This window comes from Coccinella septempunctata, chromosome 5 (genome assembly GCF_907165205.1).
Source record: "Coccinella septempunctata chromosome 5, icCocSept1.1, whole genome shotgun sequence".
Taxonomy (NCBI): Eukaryota; Metazoa; Arthropoda; class Insecta; order Coleoptera; family Coccinellidae; genus Coccinella; species Coccinella septempunctata.
In genome coordinates, this window is record NC_058193.1 from 20,943,593 (window position 1) to 20,954,641 (window position 11,049).

The window sequence follows — 11,049 nt, forward strand, 5'->3', positions numbered from 1 at the left end:
GAAACCATCGACTACCAATGCATTTTCCCATCCCACTACACGTTGTTGCCCACGTTAAATGATCCGAATGGATACTTCTGTGTATGATTTTCCATAAAACAACATAACAGATCGATTTGTATTTGCAGGGTAATTTTTTATTTGCAAATTCCCCAAGAATCCTTAATTCCATGGAGGATCGTGTCACACACTTTTAAGGTTTCGCAATTTCAATTATGAATATGTCAAAAAAACTAGTTGGAAGTAATGACTCTTCTTGGCTTATAGATTTCCATGGAACCCGTAAGTATCAGATCATTGCTTTGATTGTCATCAATGATTTATTGGACTTTGTTCTTTGAATAAAAAAACTGGCACCTCTTCATGATAATGCTTATACATTGCCGTGACCAGGATTCGAACCTGGGTTACTACGGCCACAACGTAGGGTCCTAACCACTAGACGATCACGGCTATGGAGGCTATGAAAACCATCGACTACCAATGCATTCTCTCATCCCACTACACGTTGTTCTTCTTCTTCTTCTTCCTCTTTTATACGGCACTCTGCCTGTTCAATTCCGGTTTCTCTATGTTGTTGTTTCTTGGGATGTAGATTGCCAACTGTCTCGCCATCGTTTTGGTGGGCGCCCCAGGGGTCTTCTTCCGTGTGGTATGTTGTCTCTTGCAATCTTGGCCATCCTGTCTGGACTCATTCTATCTACGTGCTGTTTCCATTCCCTTCTTCTTCCCCTTATCCATCTCACGATATATCGTCTGTTTGACACTTTTCCCTTATTGATTCGTTTCTCTGCCTATCGTTCAGTGTATACCCTGCTATTGTCCTCAGGGTTTTCATCTCGGTTGTTCTTAAGATTCTTTTTGTGACAGATGTTTCGGCCCTTGCTTCCGCGCCATATGTCATAATTGGTCTTACACATGTTTTGTATACCCTCGACTTACAGTCTATACTCAGATGTTTGTTTTTCCAGATTGGGAATCTCAGATGTCCTGATATTGAGGCGGCTTTGTTGGTCTGTTACTTCATCTTCCAGGAAACCGGAGCTTGTGACTTTGTATCCAAGGTATTCAAACGACATGACTTGCTCTATGGTGTTATTTTCCAGTGCTAATTTGCATCGTAACGGCTCCCTTGCTATGGTCATGCATTTGGTCTTCTGTTTAGAGATCTTCATGTTGAGTTGTTCTGCCCTTCTATAAAACGCCAACAATAATCTCTGGAGGTCATCCTCTGATTCAGCGATAAGCACTGCGTCGTCGGCATAGCATAATATGCTCATTTTGTGTTTCCCCATACGATATCCTAGTCCAGTTTTCTTTACGGCTATTATCATTTCATCCATGATTGCGTTGAATAGTATAGAGCTGAGGCTGTCGCCTTGGCGGATACCCATAGTCGTTCGTAGCCGCTGCGTAAGGGTGAAGTTTGTGCGTATTTGAGTTGTCGTGTTCGCATTTATGTCCTTAATGAGCTCTATGAATTCTTTCGGCACTCCACTGTCTTGTAGGATAGTACTAACATCTTGTATTTGGACTCTATCGAAGGCCTTTGTTAAGTCTACAAAGCAGAGATAGGCGGGGGTGTTGTACTCTCGAGATTTCTCTGTAAGTTGTTTGAGTATGAACAGTGCGTCTGTAGTTGATCTGTTCTTTCGAAATCCCTGTTGTTCCTCTCTTATAGGCGTTGTTGAGGTTATTTTATCCGCGATGATCTTGGTAAGGAGTTTCAACGAGGTGCTCAGCAGTGTTATCCCGCGGTAGTTTACTGGATCGGTTTTATCTCCACTACACGTTGTTGCCCACATTAAATGATCCAAATGGATACTTCTGTGTTTGTTTTTCCATAAAACGTCATAACTACGATTTGTATTTAGAGTGAAATCTTTTACTTGCAAATTCCCCAAGAATCCTTAATGCAAAGAAGGGTCGAGCCACACATTTTAAAGGTTTTGCAATTTCAAGTATGAATATGCTAAAAAAAACTCGTTGGAAATGATGGCTCTTCTTGTCTAGATTTCCATGAAACCCGTAGGTTTTGACTATTGGCGAATCCAAAAATCTAAACGCCGCCTAGCGGCCAAATCACTAACCTAGAAAGTGAGTAATAACTTGAGTTTAACTTCTTTGGGTTAGATATTTTCATTATATATTCGGTTACCAGTGAACTATATTCACAAAATTTTTTGGATGTCTGACTAGCAAAATAGGTATTAAAATAATTCAGTAAGTATTTATATTAGTGTCATTCAGTTGAGAAACTATTTACCGATTTTTACTATAATTTTAGGTTAGGAGATATCTTTGTTCTAGATGAATTTTCTAGTGTTAAACGATTAAGAAAGACAATGCGAATTTTCATTTCCATGATTTCAATAGTGCCGAGAAACCTGAGCAGAAGAAAGTATATGAGATTAAATTTCTGACATAACTGAAGTTGTACATGCATTACTGGACTTGCAATCTTCAAGAGATGATATGTTGGGAACATTTCAAATGAAAAGTAGTGATTTGACTTGGAATTTTGCAAGCAGTTGAAAGTGATCAATAATTAAACCGTTCGACAAGAATTTCAAATTTCGTTAATGAAATTACAACTGTAGAATTAATTTTCAGGCGGTCTTGTTGAGTTGGTTGTAATTGCTGGAAAATAATTTCTGTGTTGGCATTTTGAACTGCATAATATGTTTCCATCCAAATAAATTATCTCAAATATTTACATTCATTTATTTCCACAAATTACATAATTCATGTGAGTGTGATGATAGAATGAAATCTTCTGGATATAAGTTCTTGTAAAATCTTCATCAAACGACACCAACATGTTCAGGAAAGTTCTGGAGAAACCCGAGCACAATCAATAATCCCATAATTATTCACTACCTTTACAAATATCTCTATAATCGAATAAAATCTACGATAACATTGCTTTCACAATAGAGTTTTCACGATGATTACTCATTTTCCGCCATGTTTGTTGACAAGTCGCAGCGCCCTCATCGGTAGTTGGATTCGCCAATTATCAATGACTAGCTGACCCGGCAAACCTAGTTTTGCCGACGATTGGTCGTAAGAAAAAGGAATGCCTTTTTTCTGTTCTGTACAATTTTTTTTGGGAATATTTTGTTATATAAACCTTGCCCTAACAATAATAAACACAACAAAAAAAGAATTGTCCAATTTGGTGCGATCGTTTGAACAATAAAGCATTTTGAAGTAAACCATAGATCCTCTTTTTTTAATATAGATTTATTGGACTATGTTTTTTCGTAAAACGTCGGGGCAGATCGATTTTTTTGGAGCGGAAATCTTCTGATTGCAAATTCATGCACGACCACCGCGCAAGCAGTGGAGCAATTTCTTCATGAAGCTTGAATGTAAAGGGTGGTCGATTTTTATTATGAAAAGGCAAAAACATTATATTTATTGTAAAGCTCTCTTTTTAAGTGATGAATGTTATGCTTCAGAAAGAAGCTTAAGAATCTCCTTTCAAAACCTATATTCACTAATTCATTAAGTTAAGAGGGATCTACACCGTTTCAGTGGTCAGTTCAAAATGCGAAAAGGTATATTTTACATCAGAAACCTCTAATTAATATGGGGTTTTCATTATAACTAAATTCAATCAGTTCGTCATCTCGGAAAGTCAGAAATATCTTTATTCGTCAAACGGAAAAAAAAATTAGGAAATTTTTTCATTGAAAAACAATTGTTCATTCAGGTTATTTACTTTCCGAGGTGAAATGATTTTATCAATGAATTTCAACATAAAGAAATTTCTGGAAAAGTCTCTCCATTCGAAACCTGCTGAAATTGAAAAAAGACTTTAGGAAGATGCTGCCATCTTTTCGACGAAAGTGAGAACTGTTGTAATAGTCACAAATTTTACTGATCGGTCAGTTGTTCTGGCAGCACCCCACATTCTGGTGGTCTTTCCTCCCTTACGGCTGATACGGATGGCGAGAAAGTCCCGTGGTATAAACTCCTCTCAACATTGAACTCTAAAAGAACTGGAATGGCATCTCGATGCAGGCAAACTGAGGAAGACTGAAAGGGAAGATGTAGAGCATTGAACTCTAAAAGAACTGGTTTTTGTTTACATCGTTATAAACCAATTGACAGAGCGCAGGGAGAGATAGATTGCTCTACATCTTCCCTTTCAGTCTTCCTCAGTTTGCCTACATCGAGATGCCATTCCAGTTCTTTTAGAGTTCAATGATGTAGAGCAATCTATCTCTCTGTATGCCTAAATTGTTCCATCTGCTGACGTGTGAGTAGCCGGCATTTTTCGCTCTGGTTGAGCGATAAAGGTAGATTTTTATTCCTCAAAGAAAATAAAGTCTTGGACACTAAACGAACGACTGGCAGGCACATGTGTAGAGAAGCCTTCCTAGAGCGCCTTGCAGACAGAATGATTCGCCCAGCTGCTGGAACTGGGTACCATTTATGTTCTGTGCAAAGCGCCGAAAAATAACATCCTTGATATTTTAACTCTGCAAGCACCGTTGTGATGTTGGTGCTTTAACGGGCTTATCAATCTCTGTCAAAGCTGTTAGAGCTCCTATTAAATTGCAACCAAATTTCTTATACGTACTCTGAAAGATCTTAGGGGAACAGCAGGCAAAATGGCATATTGGCATATTAGGGCTAAATGGCATAGCATATGTACTGAAAAATACGCTACGGGTAGAATCCTCTAACTTGCTAAAAATGTTTTCATTAGTTGGCAACAGTTTACTGACGTATTTGTAAGCGTGCCGCGGTGGTAGTTGGTAGATAGTCGTGAATAAGTCGTGAATAGAATAGTTGAAAAAACGGTAGATGGTTTCGCGTTCTTACGCGACCTGAGGTCTCGAGCGCAGCGAGAGATCGCCTCTACGAGAACCGCGGTTTTCGTAAAGGTATAGAACGTCCGGATCGAAGCCCGGGAAGTCGTTCTTTATAGTAAATCAGAATTGTCCTTTTTAAAAAGTCATTTCCATATATTTACTTTTACGAAAATTTATCACAAAGATGTTGATTTATCAATTTTTTTTTCTGACACGTAGGTAGGACAAGTTGGCATACATGGTGGCTGCGTAAAATGGCATGGCATGCCGTCTTGCTCGGATAGTAGCACCTTTTGTTAACAATATAATATTGTTTCAGATGGTCTACTATTACCGTAGGAAAAGTAATAGAGGAGTGTGGGATGAGAATAACATGAAGAAGGCTTTGGAAGCTGTACGAAATAAATAAATGGGATGGGCCCTTGCAAGTAAAACATTTTAGGTGCCTGCCACCACTCTACGACGCCGAGCCGCAAATAAAAACAAAATTGCTCTGAATACCAAAAAGCATCTAGGTCGTTAGGAAAATGCATTACCAGATTATGTAGAATGAGCTATAGTTGCAAATATACTCGAACTGGAGTCGCAGCTATTTGGTTTAACGCCCAAAGATGTATGCTCTATAGCTTATCAAATAGCTGAACAAATGAAAATTAAACACCCTTTCAGCAGACAGAGGAAAACAGGTGGGATTTCTTGGCTCCAAGGTTTTCGGACACGCAAGCCTGAAATATCACTGCGACTTCCTGAGGCTATTTCTTTAGCTCGGGCCCAGGCTCTGAGAAATATTTTAAGAATTTGGAGAGATTCCTAACTCTCTCTAACTAAATATCAGATAGACAAAACAATGATATTCAATAAGGATGAATCTGCCTCAAATACAGTCCAAATCTTTGCTGAAAAGGGGAAAAAGCATGTGGGAGCAATTACCAGCGCCTAGAGAAGAATTCACACCACAAAAGTAATCTGTATGAGTTCTGGAGGAGGATTTGTACCACCAGCAATAATTTTTCCACGAAAAAAAAAGGAATGATAATTTGTACAATAGAGCTCCAGTTGGTACTCTAGGTCTGTACAATGAATCAGGATATATAACGGGAGAATTTTTCTTAAAGTGGATAGAACATTTCATAGATTTTGTACGACCTTCCGAAACGAGAAAGGCTTTATTGATCTTAGATGGACACCTTAGCCATAAATATTTTGAAGCACTTCAATTGGCAAAAGAAAAAAAAGTCGTCATTTTTTGTCTACCTGCGCACTGCACAAATCGACTTCAACCTCTCGATGTGGCTGTCTTTGGACCATTGCAAACTTACTACAACCAGGCGGTAACAGAATGGATGAGAGCCAATCCTAGGCGACCTGTAACAATTTATCAGATCGCAGCGCTTCTCAACAAAGCCTATGAAAGAACAGCTAATCCTATGGGTATAGCACCGTTTAATAGAGATATTTTTCCAGAACATTTATTTATGCTGATACCTCAGAAATTCTAGTTCAAGATGAAGATTGTGAACAACTGGCAAATCTAAAGGAACCTTCCACCTCTGGAGTACATTCACTGGTCAAAGATAAATCTTTGGTTTTTACCAATGGAGAAAACAGTCAAGTCACAAACACCAATCAACCGTCAATAGTACATTCAGAAGATGATAGTGAGGCAATCCCTGAAATATATTCCAGGAAGCTGAACTAATAGTAGACAAACTATCACCAAAACCACGCACTATGACAAGAAACCCAAAGACCAATCGCAAGGGTATGAAATATCAAGATTTTTCAACAATGAGTCCTTTCAAGCAGGAACTAAAGAAAAAAGAAGCTTTAGAAAACTTAAAGAAGAAAGAAAAAGCAAAAGGAATATTGTGAAAAGAAAAATGGTAGAAAGTAGTGATGAAGATGAACCAAAGATTTTCAGAGAAAATGACGAAGATGACGCTGCGTGCTTATATTGTAATGGATTATACAGTAGGTCAAAGAGTAACGAGATGTGGCTCAAATGCCAACAGTGTGGAATGTGGGCTCATGCTGAGTGCTCGGGTTCACCAAAAAAAGCCAAGCAATTTTTTTGCCAATTATGTGAAGACTGAAGTCAGTACCTATCATTCAATAATTCCAAATGTGATTTTTTTGTGATCTGTGAAAATTAGTTTTCCTATTATTGTTTATGTTAGATTTTGTTTTCATTTCGATATCTATGCATGTATATTGAAAATATGTTTTTGTTTCATCGAATAAAAAGTTTTATTATTTTATTATGTGGTTTGTATTGAAAGATGGATCAATTTTTCTTTTTTTTTCATTACAAAAAATATCATATTATACGATATGCCATTTTGCCCGACACAGAAGGGCAAGATGGTTTTTTGCATGTTTCAGATTATCGGAAATTTTTTTGTCATCTTTATTTTTTATTCATATCTATCTTCAAAAATTGATAGCAAACCTTATTGACTTAAGATTCAACCCCTTCCGCTTTCTTTATTATTTTCCTAATGAGATAATATATATTGGTTTCCGCAAAATTTCTCATGCCCTGAAACACGATCATTTTTTGAATATTAGACGAATCGGATATCCAATACGCTACTTGCAGCTTTTTCAACATTCTTGGTTGAGGTGAAACTTCAAGATGCAATCACTGTGTATTTACAACTTCAGGTTCAAAATCGGCTATCTCGAATGGGATCGTACCGTTGGCCGCCTCTAACTAAACATCAGAAATTCAGAGTAGGTACCCGGTGAGATTATCACGAAAGCTTGTGGCGGTACCCGAAGTAGATGATCTTTCTCCTCCCAACATTTAAAAGGTGATAGATGTTCGACAGCATCCGCCAACCTGATTGTAATAAGTATAAAATTACTCAAATTACCTAGAGGTACAGAGCTGGCCACCAGTGGCGGATGCTGGACACCAAAGGAGATTCTATTATTTATGAATAATAAGAATATTTGTGAGTTCACTATAATTATTACGAGTGCTTCTATTGTATCTTGTATTTAGTGTCCATTGTTAACTCTTTATCAAAAGAATATAGATATATACAGGGTCTATTTAAAGGTGAGGCTTTTTTTAACACAAGGTAGAATTGGTCAAAATAAAGCGTTCCACCAAAAATCACCTAACAAAACTTTCACAATAACAAATTGAAAAAAAAAATTGAAAATGATGACTGAAATGAATCCTAAAACGACCCTAAATCATTTGGTTGTTAGTATTATCGCAAAGCAATGGAAAAAACTTATTATCTCCTGATGACTGACTCAACCATATGGTTTCTTTTACATGGAAATGAAAATGGAAACTTATGCTTGTTGAATTTATCTCATTATTTAGTAACTTAAACGATTTCATGTTCGACTGCATCATAAACACTTTATTTATGAATTCGTTTAGTGTCCATAATTGACTATTTTATTGGACACCACTTTATTGGACTCAACTGTCACTATCATTCTGTCAAGTAAATATACTAGATGCAAACAACACTTTATTCAAGGAAGAAGAATTGAACTTCGTCCTAAAAGCAAAATAATGAATTACTATTCTAAGCATTAGTGTGGTAGTGAAAATTAAAAACACATTCTTTGTTATTATAAAAATGCATGCCTGAGGAAGTCGAGCTCGAAGTGGAAGCACAGTTTTCGATATGCAATACACTTGATGCTAGAGTCAACTACTTCCTGGCCCAATATTGTGGTGTCAACACTTATTTTAGTACTTTTCGATTCATTTATGTAGTCCATAGCGACGAACTTTTGTGAGCTTTCAATTCATTATTGAAGTACGCCATAATACTATCTTCTGTCGATTTTACAATTTTCTCCGTTTTACATCACTTGTAAGCCTAGTTGCACACACACCGATTTTGGACGGCCGATTTTATATCGGTCGTCCAAATTCCAATAGTGACCCACGTGTGGGAACGGGACCTGGCACACACGCCGACCGGTGAACGGTGCCGGTAAAATGCCGGTGAGAAACCGTCCAATACCGGCAATACCGGGATGTAGTGGCGTGCGTGACTAAGTACACGTTTGTATAAGCACCGATTGTTTACCACTTTCTTGAGTTCAATGGTAAACAATCGGTGCTAGAACAAACGTATAGTTAGTCACGTACGCTACTACATCCCGGTATTGCCGGTATTGGACAGTTGCTCACCGGCATTTTACCGGCACCGATCAGTGGTCGGCGTGTGTGCCAGGTCCCGTTCCCGCACGTAGTTCACTATTGGAATTTGAACGACCGGTACAAAATCGGCCGTCCAAAATCGGCTTAATGTTTGTCAGTAATAAGCCATTTCAGAAAATAAAATTTTTGCATTGCAGTCGAACATAAAGCTTTGTATGCAACTCGTACATAATTAGGCTTTATGGACTTGCCCAAGTTATTGGGCTCATCATTTGGACTCGTCCATAAAGACCTAATTCATGTACTTGTTACATAAATAGCTATTATGAAATGGCTCATTCCGATATAACCAACTGACAGAAATATACTTAGGACCAAGTTTAAAAAATAGAGCATTTGTTTAAAATCTCACCAATGAAATTCGTCTAAATTATTCACAATTTTGTTCACGATAATCATTGATCACCATAATCTTTTTCTTGTTCGAACCCTTTAAAAAACGTCGTGAAAATTCTCAAAAATATGTAAAGCAATGATAAAAAAAAAGAATCCTTTGACAACCATCATGGGAATAATATCTCTCAAACGTAGAAGCAATTTACAAGAAATTGAGGCAACTCCTCAAATTTCTATTTGAGAACTTTAGTTCCATAGAAAAGATTTCTCATCTAGTAAATCTAATGAAACTCTATACGGTTTTCACTTCCAGTCTCTGAAACAAGATCAATTGAGAAATTTTTTTAACGCTTTATTGAAATTTACAATCTTCTATTCTTAAGTATTAAGTAAATGTGTTGAAATATTATCTGACATGAAGAAGTCATCAAACATATTTGATACTTCTGTACAATACTTCAATTAAATTCAATCGGCCAAGTTCTTTGTAGTCTTCTTCTGTTGAAGGGGTTTTGTGCCAGTTGGTCTATGAGGCTGTTGTCATGTCCTTCTAGGTTCTGATGGTATTTTGTAATTTTGTTGTTCGTTTTTTTTATTTCATCATCGATAAATGGTATCATCAAATCATTATGTATAATGTAGTTGGACACGTACCAAGGCGCATCTGTTATTCGAAGTATTTTGGACTGAAGTCTCTGTATTATTTGTATATTTGATTTCTTGGCATATCCCCAGAATTGTATGCCGTATGTCCATATCGGTTTAATTATCGCCTTGTAGATTAATATTTTATTCCGAAGAGAACATTTTGGATTGACTTTGTATCATTGATAGTGAGTCGCCATTTTTGATACCATTGTACCAAATTATTCAGATATTCCTGGAAGTTTTTGGTGGCCAAATGAGCATTTTCGTAAGATGTAATTAAGAAATTGAAATAATCCATTTGCTCCTGCGTAAATTCTTGATTTTGAAAAAGGATCACGCCTAAACAGTGAGACAATGAGTGCAATAATAAGAATTAATTACTATGTTACTGGACAGTACTCAGTAGCGCTTGCCAGTATTTAATAAGGGTCCATCAATTCTAAACTTTCTCCATCGGAGGAAAAGCTATGTTGCTCTGACGAGATCAAATGAGACCGAAACCATGGTCAGCATCTGCTTTTCTTCGATGGGGCCCTGACGGTGGCAAATTGACTAGTTCAATTCAGATCGTAACACTTGTTGATATTTATATCAACGGGTGGTATGCATCTGAATTAATTCTTATTCTTGATTTTGTTTCAGAGACTGGGGATTGAACACCCTAAAGAGTTTCAGAAGATGCAGAGCCCTTCCAGATTGAATTTCAGTTCAATCAAAGATTTACAAATCAAAAGGTTTTACAATTAAGAAGCCAAAACTTCCACTTCAATTTTTTCCACGACATTTCACATTGTTTCTAACGATGAAGTAGATATTAAAACTGAATGCTCAATTATGAAATTACTTTGGACGTATTTAGTTCTTTCTGTATATTCCGAATTATCTGTCCATTTTCATGAACTCCAATATAGGTACAGGGTGTTTTATGGCCGTATTTTAGTTCAATCAAATTTTACTGAGCCGGTTTTGGATTCAAGGTTTCGCTGCTAAGTCAGTTGATGAGGATACTCAATCAACACATTCTTCTAAAAATTGAATTGA

The 11,049-nt window shown here is 37.1% G+C and overlaps 1 non-coding gene across 1 annotated transcript; it reads right to left on the minus strand.

Annotated features, from left to right (window-relative positions):
- Positions 1-381: 381 nt before the first annotated feature.
- Positions 382-453, minus strand: Trnah-gug. Its single transcript has one exon. It is a non-coding gene; the product is annotated as a tRNA-His (tRNA).
- Between the last annotated feature and the right edge of the window lie 10,596 nt (positions 454-11,049).